At 44.9% G+C, this 17,660-nt stretch overlaps 1 protein-coding gene across 2 annotated transcripts in view; it reads right to left on the bottom strand.

Moving 5' to 3' along the window:
* The window catches only part of LOC124545201 (fatty acyl-CoA reductase 1-like), a 269,460-nt gene that overhangs the window by 140,708 nt on the left and 111,092 nt on the right, over positions 1-17,660 (bottom strand). The window lies entirely within an intron of this gene.

Genomic DNA, 17,660 nt, shown 5'->3' on the forward strand with positions numbered 1-17,660 from the left:
CGTGTACTGAACGGCGGCCTATATATGACGTCGATTTGCAACCTGGCGTCAGTTCTCAGCGGGACTCATCAGCAGAAGCAGCATTTCCTGAAGATGGCGACCAGTTGGATCGCCGAAATATCGAGTCAAGTTGATTTTAGGATCCGGCAGCAAACCCAAAGAGACTCAAGACTTATTACGCCGGGAAAGCCTACATAATCACATTCTATAGAGCATGTTGAGTTACAACAGCGGTATGTGGGCGAGTGTTATCCTGCTGGAAAACATCTGCTGGAATGCTGTTCATGAATGGCAGCGCAACATGTCATATCACCAGACTGACGCACAATTTTTCAGTCAGGGTGGTTGGGGTAGCCACGAAAGTGATCTAGCTGCCATACGAAATCGCTGCCCAGACCAAGACTCTGGGCAGTCTAGGTCCAGTGTGTCTAGCACCCAGACAGGTTGGTTGCAGGCCCTCAACTGGCATCCTAACCAACAGACGCCCAATACGGGCACCGAGGCAGAACCTTCTTTCATCAGACCTCGCCCTCCAATGGGCTCTCGCTTGGCACCGCTGAAGTTGCAAATGGCGGCGGTTTGGTGGCAGTAGAATGCACGCTGCAGGGCGTCTGGTTCGGAGCTGTCTTTGCAATAACCGATTCGTAAAAGTTTTTTGTATCACTGTGGTGCCAACAGTGCTCAAATTGCTGCTTCAGATGCAGTACGATGCGCAAGAGCCATACGCTGAACACGATAGCCTTCCCTCACGGTAGTGCCACATGGACGTCTGAAGCCTGGTCTTCTTACGACCGTACATTCTCGTGATCTCACTGACAGCAATGATGTACAGTGGCTACATTCCTGCCAAGTCCCCCTGCAGTATCGCGGAAGGAACATACAACTTATACAACTTCTCGTAGCGTTATTACACGATCACGTTCAAACTCAGTGAGTGTTGATGACGGGGTTATGTCGCCTCCTAACCAACATCTCAAAGGCGACTAACGCTCACGACTGTTACAGCACACAAGAATTTGAATAAAATTTGTGACAATCGTGTGAAGAAGCTAGACCATTTGATACATAATCACTCAACATTAGACGTCAAGTAAACAGTTGTATGTGGATCATGTAATTTGGTAGTTGCGCAGCGTTTATATTCCAGTCAGTAATGAAATATTCAAGGGAAACCTCATTTTGTCACATGTACCGCATAGTCGGGAAACACCGTTACAGTTCTTCAGGTACATTGTTAGAGAATAGTTATCGAATAACATAGCAGAACAGCCAGTAATGTACTAGTGTTCAATAGGACATCCAGGAGAGCCCTCTAATACTATCTCTAGAATATCATCTCAAATTCATAGAACTTTGTTTTATATCGTCAATCATAATAGAAAGAAACACTACGTTGCATTGAAACCTGACAGTTTTTAGCGTCAGTAAATAAATTTGTGAAACTGAAGAAGCTTTTGAATTTCAGTGAGAACTGGCAGAAAATTTCGCATAAAGCAGGTAAATTGTGATAAATTTCAAAAAATTCGTCCACTAAAGAATCAATTTTCCACAATATCACTTAAGTAAAATCTGTCAGTAGATGAATAGATGTGTGTGTGACAAAACATTTAAAACAATAAGTGTTCCAAAGTATATGAATCTTAAGCGAAAGCTATATATTGTGACAGCCACAACACGTCCTCATTTGTAAACACACACTTGTCTTCTCAAGGAGATTAGTGTCTGGGAACTGTTAGGAATGACCTAATTCCATACTGTTAACTTCCAACAGAAGACGAAATGGGAAATGACCCAGGGAAAAGCTTCTTGAAAGTGTAACATCCATAAATGAGATAGACTTCTCCTCTAGCTGTGACATCCAATAAAATGCCACATTATTATAAGTGTATGCAGGAGAGCTGCCAGATACTGCAATTGAAATTTGCGATCATAAGGAAACGCAGTGTCGAAAGTGTTCCTCATACGACACGAGAAGCATCCGAATGATGCCTGCTTGAGCGACATAAATCTGGATGTACAGAGAGATGTTGCTGCACGTTGGACGACTGTGATGGAAAAGCGACTATGCTGTGAAAGAACCAGTTGCGAGGGATTCAGAGTTGTCCGGTGTAGAAAAGTTCAAGGTAGCTCTGTGCTGAAGAAGAAATTTGACTTCTTCAAAAGTCATCACCACGTGTAAAACGTACTCATGTTAATATTATGAAAAGAATACATTGCTACTCACCGTATAATGGAGATGTTGAGTCTGGCCTTGGCAGCCAGAGACTCTGGTGTGTTAGTTATGTTCGCGTGAGCGTGTTCGTGTATATGGGTTAATTCCGATAAAGGCCTTCTTGGCCAAACACGTTTAACAGTTAGCCGGCTCTGTGGCCAAGCGGTTCTAGGCGCTTCAATGCGGAACCGCGCTGCTGCTACGGTCGCAGGTTCGAATCCTGCCTCGGGCATGGATGTGTGTGATGTTCTTAAGTTAGTTAGGTTTAAGTAGTTCTAAGTCTAGGGGACAGATGACCTCACAGTCTTTTTGTTGTATCTGTCAGCGACTCAACATCACCACGATATAGTGAGTATCAACCTATCCTTTCCAGAATATTGTCATTATTCCATCCTCGATTTTCCATTGTTTGCTTGGTTACGCTTGAGTTACATGTTGACGGAGTGAGTTTTAGGCAAATTGTACCCATTTACTCCTCAGAAACTACTACACTATTGGCCATTCAAATCGTAACACCTTCAAGACAAAAACTAAATGCTAAAAACTAAATTTGGCATAAAATATATTCACATGACGATACGCAAAATACTAGTATTTCAACACAACCGCGGAAGTACATCACCTAAATTCTATATAAAAGCGTGGATTACACTAAGGTGACATAAAGCTATGGGATAGCGATACGCGCATTTACAGGTGGCGGTATTATCGCATACACAAGGTATAAAAGGGCAGTGCATCGGTGGAGCTGCGATTTGTACTTAGGTGATTCATGTGAAAATGTTCGGAAGTGATTATAGCCGCACGACAGACTTTCGACGCCGAATGGTAGTTGGAGAAAGACGCATGGGACTTTCCATTTCTAAAATCATTAGCGAATTCAATATTGAGAGAGCCACAGTGTCAAGAGTGTGCTGAGAACACCACATTTCAAGCATAACCTCTCTCCAAGCGTAAATCAGGGACCGATAGCTTTCACTTCACGCCCGAGAGCAGCGGCGTCTGCATAAAACTGCCAGTGCTAACAGACAAGCAACACTGTGCGAAATAACCACAGAAATCAATGTGGGATCTACAACGAACTTATCCATTAAGACAGTCAGGCGAAATTTGACGTTAATGGGCTATGCCAGCAGCCGACCGACGCGATCGCCTTTGCTAACAGCACAACATCGCCTGCGGCGCCTCTTCTGGGCTCGCGACCAAATCGGACCCTAGATGACTGAACAACCGTGGCCTGCTCAGATGAGTACAGTTGGTCAGTGCTGATGATAGGATTCGAATGTGGCGCAGATCTCACGAAGCCATGGATCCAAGTTGTCAACAAGGCGTTGTGCGGGATCCATAATGGTGTGGGTTGTGTTTGCATGAACAGCTCTGGTCCAAATGAACCGATCATGAAGTTGGAAATGGTTGTATTCGGCTGCCTAGAGATCATTTGGAGCCATTCATGCACTTTCTGTTCTCAAACGATGGAACTTTTATGAATGTCAATGCGCCACGTCACTGGGCCACAATTGTTCGCAACATATTTGGAGAACATTCTGGACAATTTGAGAGAATGATCTGGCGACCCAGATTGCCCGATACGAATCCTATTGAACATTTATGGGATATAATCAAGAGGTCGCTTTCAGCACAAAATTGTGCAGCGGCAACAGTTTCGCAATTATGGACGAGTACGGAGGCAGCATGGCTCAGTATTTCTGCAGGGGACTTCCACTTGAGTCGATGCAACGTCGAACTGTTGCACTACGCTGGGCGAAAGGCGAACCGATACGGTATTAGGAGGTATCACATGACTTTCGTCACCTAGGTGTAAACAGAGGCCGGCCGCGGTGGCCGTGCGGTTCTAGGAGCTGCAGTCCGGAACCGCGGGACTGCTACGGTCGCAGGTTCGAATCCTGCCTCGGGCATGGATTTGTGTGAGGTCCTTAGGTTAGTTAGGTTTAAGTAGTTCTAAGTTCTAGGGGACTGATGACCTAAGATGTTAAGTCCCATAGTGCTCAGAGCCATTTGAACCATTTTTTGTAAACAGAGAATTTCTCAATCCTAAATTTCATTTGAATGCTGATTTGTTGTTAAAAGATCGTGGTGTGTCTCGTGTAAAAACGAGGAACGACTACACGTATCGGAAGTCGGGAGCGACAAGATCTTGGCCTATCGAGACTGTGGTTTGTTGTTCTAAGATATTGTTGCCCGCGATGGTTGGGAATGGACGAGTGTCAGGAGCATATGGGATCTATGGGGTCAGCTATGTAGGATCACACGCACACGTCAATAAGGTCAGTGAGGAAATAGGCTTATTTGAACCATACGAGTATCCATATGAGCAGTCTAACCACGTATGTAACAACAAGGACTTTCAGCACGACGATTTCTACAGCTTCCTTTGACACGGCGACAGGGAGGGACGCTCCGGCGGTGTGCGTCCAGCATCAATATTAGGCACAAGATTGGCATCTTCAACGTCTTTTCAGATGAGTCCCGATCCTGCAAACAACTTCACGATAGGCGTATCCGTGTTTGAAAGTTCTCAGGCGTACGAAAGGGGACCAGCATTTGACTTTCGTCATTTCGGAGGATGCTGAGAAAGCAGAGGCTGTTGCACTCTAGGTTCAGAAGAGAACGCATAAATGACGACGAGCGAAGGTTAGTAGAGATTCGTGCGTCTGTGAAAAGAAGCGTACAACTACCACCATCACACATTTTAGCAAAAGGTCTGGCAGAGAACTCGAGAAAATTCTGGTCCTACTTAAGTTCGCTGAGTGGGTCTAAGGCTTCTATTCAGTCCTTTGTTGACCAGTCTGATGTGGCAGTTGAAGAAAGCAAAACGAAAGCTAAAGTTTTAAATTTTACGTTCAAGAAATCGTTCTCATAGGAGAATTGTACAAATATACCGTCATATGACGATCGGACAGACTCACGAATGGACGACATAGTAATATGCATCCTTGGTGTAGACAAATAACTGAGAGATTTGAAAGCAAATAAATCACCAGATCCGGGTGGAATCCCACTTCGATTTTACAAAGAGTACGCTACGGCATTGGCCCCTTACCTAGATTACATTTATCATGAAACTCTGGCTCAGTATAAAGTCTCAAGCGACTGGAAAACAGCGCAGGTGACTCCAGTATACAGGGTGAGTCACCTAACGTTACCGCTGGATATTAGCCAATTACACTAGCCCCTCTCCTCACGTTCGGTCTGTGGAATCGATTCGTCAGTATTTGATGTGGTTTACGAAACATATCCAGCGGTAACGTTAGGTGACTCACCCTGTATAAGAAGGGCAAAAGACCCGACACGCATAAATAAAGACCAATATCCTTAACTTCTGTTTGCTGCAGAATTCTTGAACATATTCTCAGTTCGAATATAATAAACCTTTTTGAGACTGAGAAGCTACGTCCACGACCCAGCATGGTTTTAGAAAGCAACGCTCGTGCGAAACTCAGCTTGCCCTTTTCTCACTGAGAACTATGGATGGAGAGCAACAGGCAGATACCATGTTTCTAGATTTCCGGTAAGCACGTGATACAGTGCCCCACTGAAGGCTGTTAACGAAGATACGAGCGTATGGAATAAGATCAAAGATGTGTGACTGGCTCAAAGACTTCTTAAGTAATAGAACCCAATTTGTTGTCCTCGACGGCGATTGTTCATCAGAGACAAGGATATCGTCAGGAGTGCCCCCAGGGGCGTGTGACAGGATCGCTGTTGTTCTCCATATACGTAAATGATTTAGCTGACAGGATGGGGAGCAATCTGCGGCTGTTTTCTGATGATACAATGCTGGACGGTAATGTGTCGAAGTTAAGCGACTGTAGGAAGATACAAGTCGAATTAGGCAAAATTTCCAGTTGGTGTGATGAATGGATGCTAGCTGGCCCTAAGTATGGAGAAATGTAAGTTGACGTGGGTGAGTAGAAAGATAAAACCTGTAATGTTCGGAGACAGTATTACTAGTGTCCTGCTTGACACAGTCACGTAGTTTAAATATCTGGGCATAACGTTGCAAAGCGATATGAGACGGACAGAGAATGTGAGAACTGTGGTCACCTTCGGCTTATTGGGAGAATTTTAGGAATGAGTGGTTCACCCGTAAAGGAGGCTGTATATACGACGCTGGTGCGACCTGTTCTTGAGTACTGCTCGAGCGTTTGGGATTTGTTCCACGTCGGATTGAAGGAAGACATCGAAGCATTTCAGAGGCGGGCTGCTAGATTTGTTACCGGTAGGTTCTAACAACATGACTCCAAAAATATGTAAATTAGATGGGCAGAGCGTGGAAACTGTATGGAGTATGTGTAAGGGCTTCCCAGAGAAACTTCTGCAGGGTATTTGAACAATCTTGGCAACATGTGAACCCGCTCACAATCTCCATACAGTTCCGATCTCTCTGCAGTCGATCTCCAAAGCTTTGGGGCCCTGAAGAAAGACATTCGTGACCGTCGGCTTTTTCTTCGAATGAAGAGGTGCATGCCTAAAGTCATAGTTCCATAGGCAACCGCAAAAATTTTTCCATCAAGGGACTGACCCTCTTCTCTCACAGTGTGAAAAATGTGTTAAGAGTTATGGGGATTACTTTTGAAGTAATAAACAGTTTACTTACCTTTTTCCATCTGTCTTGTTTTTATTTGACTGTCCCTTCCTCATGCAGTGTAAGATCAGAGTTCTAGCAACAATAGCAAAAGTAGCTCATTCAAGAGCTCGAACTCGCTGCCAACAATATTCTGGACACTTTCAAAGAAAAGAAAAACTGTAATATTATGTACACATGAGTGGCAGTTTCCAAAAAACTGAAACGAAATAAACGATTACATCCACATCTACATCTACATGGATACTCTGCAAATCACATCCAAGTGCCTGGCAGACGGTTCATCGAACCACCTTCACAATTCTCTATTATTCCAATCTCGTATAGCGCGAGGAAAGAATGAATACCTATATATTTCCGTACGAGCTCTGATATCCCTTATTTTATCGTGGTGATCGTTCCTCCCTATGTAGGTCGGTGTCAACAAAATATTTTCGCATTCGGAGGAGAAAGTTGGTGATTGAAATTTCGTGAGAAGTTTCCGTCGCAACGAAAAACGCCTTTCTTTTAATGATTTCCAGCCCCAATCCTGTATCATTTCTGGGACACTCTCTCCCATATTTCGCGATAATACAAAACGTGCTGCCTTTCCTTGAACTTTTTCGATGTACTCCGTCAGTCCTATCTGGTAAGGATCCCACACCGAGCAGCAGTATTCTGAAAGAGGACGGACAAGCGTAGTGTAGGCGGTCTCCTTAGTAGGTCTGTTACATTTTCTAAGTGTCCTGCCAATAAAACGCAGCCTTTGGTTAGCCTTCCAAACAACATTTTCTATGTGTTCTTTCCAATTTAAGTTATTCGTAATTGTAATACCTAGGTATTTAGTTGAATTTAAGGTTATTAGATTATACTGATTTATCGTGTAACCGAAGATTATCGAGTTCCTTTTAGCACTGATATGGATGACCTCACACTTTTCGTTATTTAGGGTAATCTGCCACTTTTCGCGCCATTCAGATATTTTTTTGTAAATCGTTTTGTAGTTTGTTTTGATCTGATGACTTTATTAGTCGATAAACGACAGCGTCATCCGCAGACAACCGAAGAAGGCTGCTCAAATTGTCTCCCAAATCGTTTATATAGACAAGGAACAGCAAAGGGTCTACAACACTACCTTGGGGAATGTCAGAAATCACTTCTGTTTTACTCGATTAATTTCCGTCAATTACTTCGAACTGTAGTCTGTCTGACAGGAAATCACAAATCCAGTAATATAACTTAGACTATATTCCATAAGCACGCAATTTCACTACGAGCCGCTTGTGTGGTACAGGGTCAAAAGCCTTCCGGAAATCCAGAAGTACGGAATCGATCTGAAATCCCTTGTCAATAGCACTCGACACATCATTACAAGAAGTTATGTGCGATCTGAATACTTGTCTCTTTCCGGTAAGAGATGTTATACGAACTTTGTCTACGGTTAAGACACAGCGTAAACATCCTACTTTGTAAAACACCAAGGTCATCCGTTAATCACAGAGCACTCAGTTACACCGCAACAGGTTTCCGATGGCATTGTTTAAATAATACTCGAATTCGTGTCCTGGATCCGTAAAGAAAACTGGAAAAAATTCTAAACGTAATTATGAAACAGAATTCAAAACATCGAACAGTCTGTTGATGAAACGGGCTAAAAATGATTCACGTGTTGCATAATTCGTGCAGGTGCGGGGCAATACCAGAAAATAAACCTTTCTGTTTAAAGGCCAAGAGAAAAGTCGCCTGGTGGGATGATGAATGTGAAAAGGTTGTTACGTAACAATACGCTTGTCGTTTTTTAACAGTTCGATGTTAAGAAAGTGCGTCCGTGCTGCGATCCACGCGTAGAAAGTCTTTGCAACACACGCAGTCCCACTGTGTAAAGTAACTGCACCACTGCCAACAAAAGCACTGTGAACTGAAGAACCCATCTGAAATCCGAACAGTGATATATTAGTTGAATAGTTTTTGATCAGTGCCGCCTGCTCCCCTTTAACCAATTAGACTAGTTTAAAAAGTCAGATCTTTGTCGCATCAATCCGATTGCAAAATGGCTCTGAGCACTATGCGACTTAACTTCTGAGGTCATCAGTCGCCTAGAACTTAGTTCTAATTAAACCTAACTAACCTAAGGACCTGACACACAACCATGCCCGAGGCAGGATTCGAACCTGCGACCGTAGTGGTCGCTCGGCTTCAGACTGTAGCGCCTAGAACCGCACGGCCACTCTGGCCGGCAATCCGATTGCACTCACAGATAATTCCCATGAAACAATAGCATGGCAACAATCTTTAAGAAAAACTGACTCTTTTTCCAATGTCTTCAGCAATATCAGCCAAGTAAAATATTCTAATAAATATATAGTTTTTTTTCGAATTTACAGCGTTTTACACTGAAGTGTCAAAGGTGATGGGATGGCGATAGGCGTACTTACAAATGGTGGTAGTACGACGTACGCAAGATATACATGGGCAGTGGATTGGCACAGCTATCATTCGTACTCAGGTGATTTACGTGCAAAAGGCTTCCGACGTGATTACCCCCGCACGACGGGAATTAAAAGACTTTGATGGCGAAATGTTAGTTGGAGTTACATGCAAGGGACATTCCATTTCGGAGATCGTTATGGGACTCAGTATTCCGAAATCCACAGTGTCAAGAGTCTGCCGAGAATACCAAAATGTAGACATTACCCCTCACCACGGAAACGCGTTGACCGGCGGCCTTCACTCAACGACCGAGAGCAGCTGCGCTTGGATAAAGCTTTCAGTGCTAACAGACAAGCGACACTGCTTGAAATAAGAGCAGAAATCAATGTGAGACGTACGTCGAACGTATCCTTTAGGACAGTGCGGCAAAATACGCCGTTAATGGGCTATGGCAGCAGACGACTGACACCTTTGCTAACAGGACATCTCTTGCAGCGCCTCTACAGGGCTCGTAACCATTGCGATTGGAACCTAGACGACTGGAAAAATATGGCCTGGTCAGATAAGTGCCGATTTCAGTTAAAGGTAGGGTTCGCCAGTGGCGTACACCCCACGAAGCCATGGGCTCAAATTGTCAACAAGGCGCTGTGCAATTTGACGGTGGCTCCATAATGGTGTGAGTGTGTTTACGTGGAATGAACTGGGTCGTCTGGTATGTTGGCCAACTTAGAGATCATTTGCAGCCATTCATGGATTTCATGTTCCCAAACAACGATGGAATATTTATGTATCACAATGCGCCATGTCACAGAACCACAATAGTTCGCGATTGGTTTGATGAACATTTTGGGCAATTCTAACGAATGATTTGGTCCCCAGATCGTTCGGCACGAATCCTATTGCACATATATGATACATAATCGAGAGGTCAGTTCGTACACAAAATCCTACACGGACAACATTTGCGGAACTTACGCAGAGGACATCCAACGACTTGTTGAGTCCATGCCACATTGCTCTGCTGGTCTACGCCGAGAAAATGGAGGTCCGACACGATATTAGGCTGTAACCAACGACTTTCGTCACTGCATCCAAACTTGGGCAGCCTGCTTTCCACAGATGACTGTCTTCTCCACAATCAAACTCTAAACTGGTGCTATGCACACTGATAATCAAAACATTATGGCCACTAGTCACCACGTGATTGAACGCTGCCTGACGGCGCGGAGTGCACGTGACGCGATAAAGAAAGTATATAAGCAGAGACGAATGGGGAAGTGTTCCAGCGACAATACGAGACGCAATTAAGGAAAACTACTATAAAAAGCTGCCACTACAAAGGTCTGATTGCTAGACCCACATATAGGCATCTCGGTAAAGCCGGTCGGCTGCTCTCGTGAATATCAGTGGAATGTGGTTGGAGAACACCATGAGTAGGTGGCAAGATGTTGCACGTCCATACCTCATCACAGAAAGTGGAGGTCAGAGGCTGCCCACTCTGGGAAGCAAGGCTGGCGGCTGTCAGTGACAGATCTGATGACAGAGTAGAATGCTGGTGCAAGCACAAGTGTTTCGGACCACACCGTTCAATGCGCATTGTTGAACATTGAGTTCCACAGCGGGCGACCACTGTGTGTTCCCACAGGGACACAACGACATCGTCAGTTATGATTGCATTGTACACGGGGTCATCGAGATTAGAACATGGACCAATTAAAACGTCTCGACAAGTCAGAAAACCACGTTACTCCCCACGCTAGTCCATGTTCGTGTATAGACATTCCGGCATTCGGCCGAATAGCTCGGTGTCTTCCTCACGACGATGGCGTATTTCAGCAGAGTAACTACACACACCAAAAATGTTTTGCATCACCACGGTTTTGAGAGTTCCGGAACCAGTACAGAAAATTGGAATAGAGATCAACATAAACATCATTTCCGCCCTTTTTATTGCTCATGAAAACCACACATTGCATGTTGTACCACCGTACAGGGAGACCTTCAGAGGTCGTGGTCCAGATTGCTATACACACAGGTACTTCTAATACCCAGTAGCACGTCCTTTTGCATTGACGCATGCCTGTATTCGTCGTGGCATACTATCCACAAGTTCATCAAGGCACTGTTGGTCCAGATTATCCACTCCTCAACGGCGATTCAGCGTAGATCCCGCAGAGTGGTTTGTGGGTCACGTCGTCCATAAACAGCCCTTTTCGATCCATCCTAGATAAGTTCGATAGTGTCCATGTCTGGAGAACATGCTGGCCACTCTAGTCGTGCGATGTCGTAATCTTGAAGGAAGACATTCACAAGATGTGCACGATGGGGCCGTGAATTGTCGTCCAAGAAGACGAACGCCTCGCCAATATGCTGCCGATATGGTCGCACAATCAGTCGGAGGATGGCATTCACGTATCGTACAATCGTTACGGCGCCTTCTATGACCACCAGCGGCGCACGTCGGACCCACATAATGCCACCCAAAACAGCAGGGAGCCTCCACCTTGCTGCACTCGCTGGACTGTGTCGAAGGCGTTCAGCCTGACTAGGTTGCCTCCAAACACGTCTCTGACGATTGTCTGGTTGAAAGCATATGAGACACTCATCGGTGAAGAGAACGTGATGACAATCCTGAGCTGTCCATTCAGCATGTTGTTGAGACCATCTGTACCGTGCTGCATGGTTTCATGGTTGCAAAGATGGACTTCGCCATGAATGTCGGGAGTGAAATTGCGCATCATGTAGCCAATTGTGCACAGTTTGAGTAGTAACACGACGTCCTGTGTCTGCACGAAAAGCATTATTCAACATGGTGGCGTTGCTGTCAGGGTTTCTCCGAGCCATAATCCGTAGTTAGCGGTCATCCACTGCAGTAGTAGCCATGGGAGGTCAGAGCGAGGTATGTTTTCGACATTTTGTGTCTCTCTGTACCTCCTCCATGTCTGAACAACATCGCTTTGGTTCATTCGGAGACGCCTGGACACCTCCCTTGTTGAGAGCCTTTCCTGGCAGAAAGTAACAACGCGGACGCGATTGAACCGCGGTATTGACCGTCTAGGCATGGTTGAACTGCAGACAACACGAGCCATGTACCTCCTTCCTGGTGAAATGACTGGAACTAATCGGCTGTCGGACCTGCTCCGTCTATTATGTGCTGCTCATGCATGGTTGTTTACATTTGTGGGCGAGTTTAGTGACATCTCTGGACAATCAAAGCTACTATGTCTGTGATACAATATCAACAGTCAACGTCTATCTTCAGGAGTTCTGGGAACCGGGCTGATGTAAAACTTTTTTTGATGTCTGTATCATTGTCATAAGGGCAAAATCGTGGTTTGAGGAGCATGATACTGAACTCATACTGATGTCTCGGCCACAAAATTCGCCTGATGTGACCACATTGGTACACATCTGGGACGCTATCGATCGTCAGCAATCAACAGTCTGTAATTTTCTGGAGTTTCGTGATGTCTGCGTAAACATCTGGCGCCATATACTTCTCGAAACCTAAAAGGGACTTGAGGAATCCATGTCACTCATAATCAATGATGAGTTGCGTTCCAGAGGTGGATGACCGCACTATTGAACAGGTTGGCATAATGGTTTGATTCATCAGTGTTATAACATCAGCATATGCTAAATCTCCTCATACTGGACTCAGAACTCACAACTGCTGATTTGCTATTGTTACAGCATAGCAGTCTGTTAAAGATTACACCCACTGGTACTTAACGTTCTTCAACGAAACTCTGAACAGGTGATATCACCTGCTGATATCCTGCTGGACAGGTCTTCTACCCACGAAAAGAATCCGCGACCCATTCGCCGATTTCAGGAATTCAGAACAACTCCCAAATTTTCTTTCGTATTTAGGACTTGCTGGATGACGATCAGTTTAGCTTTAGAAAAGGTAAAGGCACTAGAGAAGTAGTTCTAATGCTGCGCTCGATAATGGTAACAATGAGCAATAAAAATCTAGACACGTTCACAGAATTTGTCGATTTAAAGAAAGCGGTCTTTCAGTTTAAGCTGACACTGAAAACACACACGGAAGAGTGTTGCTTCTTACATTTGTCGTGAAATTTTGCAGAGGGCTGACAAAATTAAAGTCTGAGAGGTAACTGGCTAATAAACACAAAGATCTACCACCGAAAGAAGGTCTGCCTCTTGAATCAATATTATCCTAATTATTCTGCAACATGTACACCACAAATCTCGACTAACAGCAGTTTATCAGTTCCCTTGTCATAGCTCCCACGTCTAACAATTGTTTTCCACAAAGTTCCGCCCTGGTGCACGTTTTAGTTGACAATGTGTACACAAGCCGTTCTCTCCTGTGCCGATGTCGCCTGGTTTCCGCTCCATCCAGCTTTTATCAGTCCCTCGAGGTCATTTAACGCTATGCGCTCCGTTTTGTTTACTAGATATCATTACCAGCTCCCTACAACTTATGAAATTTGCCTCCTTCTCCACCTCAAATGAACATCTCATCGTAATTCCAAACATTCCGCAAATATGACTTCAATGCACCTATCAGTTCTTCACTATCTACCAATCGTGCCATGCTGCCCAGCGAATACTAAAACATCCCAACCACATTTCATCTACACGCCCTCAAGATCCTCGCCAGAATTCCATTCTCCTTTGCCTTTGCGTCCTTTTCTTTCCATTTCGTATATCATGGTCAGTTCTCTATTCAAATTATTTCTGTCCCAAATCTGATGTCTCCTGCTACAAAATTTCTCACATAACTTATCACAACATACCGCCCCAGCAACTAAATTGATATAAATCTAGTTAAGAGCGCAGGCAAAATTATGAGAACACAACATATTACCATGCCAAAGACGGTGCAGGATACTACACACATCAAAATATGTTTTTCATCACCTCGGTTCCGAGAGTTCCGGAATCTGTACAGAAAATTGGAATATAGATAAACATGAACATCATTTCCGCCCTTTTTATTGCTCATGAAAACCACACATTGCATTTTGTATCACCATACAGCGAGACCTTCAGAGGTGGTGCTCCAGATGGCAGTGAACACCGGTACCTAATACCAAGTAGCACGTCCTCTTGCATTGATGCATGTCTGTATTCGTCGTGGCATACTATCCACAAGTTCATCACGACACTGTTGGTCCAGATTGTCTCACTCCTCAGAATGGTTGGAGGGTCACGTCGCCCTTTTCAATCTATCCCAGGCATGTTCGATAGTGTTCATGTCTGGAGAACATGCTGACCACTATAGCCGATGTCGTTATCATGAGGGAAGTCATTCACAAGGTGTGCACGATTGGGGGGGGGCGGAGGGGGGGTGGAGCGAATTGTCGTCCATAAATACGAATGCTTCACCAGTATGCTGCCGATATGGTTGCACTATCGGTCGGAGGAGGGCATTCAAGTATCCATGACCACCAGCAGCGTACGTCGGCCTCACGTAATGCCACCCCAAAACAGCAGTGGACCTCCATTTTGCTGCACTCGCTGGACAGTGTATCTAAGGCGTTCAGCCTGACCGGGTTGCCTCCAAAGACGTCTCCGACGATTGTCTGATTGAAGGCATATGCGACACACATTGGTGAAGAGAACGTGATGCCAATCCGAAGTAGTCCATTCGGCATGCTTTTGGGCTCATATGTATCGCGCTACAGGGATTCGTGGTTGCAATGATGGACATCGCCATGGACGTTGGGAGTAAAGTTGCGCATCATGCATCCTATTGCGCACAGTTTGAGTCGTAACACGACGTCCTGTGGCTGCACAAAAAGCATTACTCAGCATGGTGGCGCTGTTGTCAGGGTTCATCCATTACAGTAGTAGCCCTTGGGCGGCCTGAGCGAGGCATGTCATCGACATTTCCTGTCTTTCTGTATCTCCTCGGCGTCCGAACAACATCTGTTTGGTTCACTCCTAGGGGCCTCGATACTTCCCGTGTTGAGAGCCCTTCCTGGCACAAAGTAACAATGCGGACGTGATAGAGCCGCGGTATTGACCACGTAGGCATGGTTGAACTACAGACAACACGAGCCGTGTACCTCCTTCCTGGTGGAATGACTGGAAGTGATCGGCTGTCGGATCCCCCTCTGGTCTATTAGGCGGTGCTCAAGCACGGTTGTCTGCGTCTTTGGGCGGGTTTAGTGACATCTCTGAGCAGTCACAGGAACTGTGTCTGATACAGTATCCTCAGTCAACGTCTATCTTCAGGAGTTCTGTGAACCCAGATGTTGCAAAACTTTTTTTTTATGTCTGAAGTTGACATCGATATCAATTTCTAGTCTCTCGGAATGGATAAACACATATGCTGTATGGTTTTAGAGGGATTCTTATACCATCCTTCATGCAACACAGTGACCAGTTGAGGTAACGATGATAGAGATAGTCGGCGATCACGCAGCCTTCGCTCCAAAGTAGGACCACGGAACCTCAATAATATCAGTGATTGTGGCGCCCATCGGAGATGCGACAATTCATCCTCGTGCTCACAAAACCTGTCTTGGACAATACGAGCTGTGAAAACAGGGACCCTGCAGTCTTGGAACTCAGCATCATCATTGGGGAACAAACACTGTATCATGGGATGGACATGATCAGCCAAAATGGTCACATAATCATTGGTAGTGATGCGACCTTTCAGCGTCACCATGGAGGCAATGGAATATCACGATATGTTGTTCCAAAATGCTCACCGAAGCCCCCGCCATGTATCATTCTTGGGACGTAAACTCGGCCAGAATTTGGAAACAGTGTGAAGCAACACTCATCCAGCCAAATGACATTCTTCCGTTCTTATGGCTTCCGCACCACGTATTGCTGTTATGGGCATATTTGCATCGCTCACGAGTGGCTTTGGAATTGCAGCTCACCCTGCAATTCCCTGCTTACGAGGCGAGTTTTTTAAGTAAATACCGTTTTGAAATTTAAAAAAAAAAGACGTGCTAAGATATCTCACTAATTTTATTTTTACATCAAAGTTTGTATGTTAATCTACTTTTCTACGTAATTTCCGTCAATACTGAGGCACCTGTCATAACGTTGTACCAGTTTTTGAATACCCTCCTCAAAGACGTCTGCCGCCTGGCTTGTTAACCACTGCATCACCACTGTTTTGACTTCGTCATCGTCTTGAAGACGCTGACCTCCCAGGTGTTTCTTCAAGTGCAGGAACATATGGTAGTCACTGGGCGCAAGATCTGGGCTGTACGGAGGATGATCTAGCGTTTCCCATCGAAAAGATGTGATGAGATCTTTGGTCTGATTCGCCACATGCGGGCGGGCATTGCCTTGCAGCATAACGATGCCCTTGCTCAACTTCCATGGACTGTTGCTTTGATTCCGGTGTGACGTAGTCCACCCATGTTTCATCGGCCGTAACAATTTGGCTTAAGAAATCATCACCGTCGTTGTGGTACCGCTCAAGGAAAATCAGTGCACTGTCTAAACGTTTGGTTTTGTGCACATCCGTCAATATTTTCGCTACCCAACGTGCGCACAATTTTCGGTAATTCAAGTACTCGGTCACAATGCCACACAAAACACTACGAGAAACATTAGGAAATTCATCCCGCAAGGACGAAATCGTAAAGCGTCTGTTTTCTCTCACCTTATTGTCCACTTCCTGCACCAAACTTTCATTAACGACCGAAGGACGCCCACTCCGTTGTTCATCATGCACATTTGTGCGGCCATCTTTAAATGCTTTCACCCACTTTCTTACCATTCCATTACTCAAAATGTTTTCTTCGTAAACTGCACAGATCTCACGATGAATATCGATCGCTTTTAGGCCTTTAGCACTAAGAAATCTTATAACAGCCTGTACTTCACAGTCGGCGGGACTCACGATTATCAGAGGTATCTTAAACACTCAGTACACAACGTAAACAAGGAAGAATCAGACTGTAATGGCGTCAGTGCGTATATTAAGGTACAGGCTTTCATGTAAAAATAAAATTATTGAGTATCTTAGCACGTCTTTTTTTACATTTCAAAACGGTAGTTACTTTAAAAAAACACGCCTCATATAAGGTTCCCTTCGTCTTGTTTTTGTGCTGACAGGGTCCGAGAATCAGTTCTGCTGTGACTTCCGCAGCTGTCTTCTCTTTAATGACCGACAACCACAGTCACTGAACACACATTGTGACTCACCAGATGATGTTTTTCCGTTTTCCCTTTATGCCATATGAATCTTCGATACCGTGCCTCTTGAAACAGCAAACTCTTTCAATGCCTTGGTCACGGAAATACCTACCATACGAGCACCAAAAATTTGCCCACTTTAGACTTCACTTAACTCCGAAAGAGCACACGCAGTTACACAGAATACCTTTCTGACCGCGACTGACACGTGCAACGTATTGAGGAATTGCAAAGGTTTTGTTCGTGGCCAAACACAGCAGCGCAACCTGCAGGCGTGGATAGCATCTGCTG

Source organism: Schistocerca americana, chromosome 8 (genome assembly GCF_021461395.2).
Source record: "Schistocerca americana isolate TAMUIC-IGC-003095 chromosome 8, iqSchAmer2.1, whole genome shotgun sequence".
Lineage (NCBI taxonomy): Eukaryota > Metazoa > Arthropoda > Insecta > Orthoptera > Acrididae > Schistocerca > Schistocerca americana.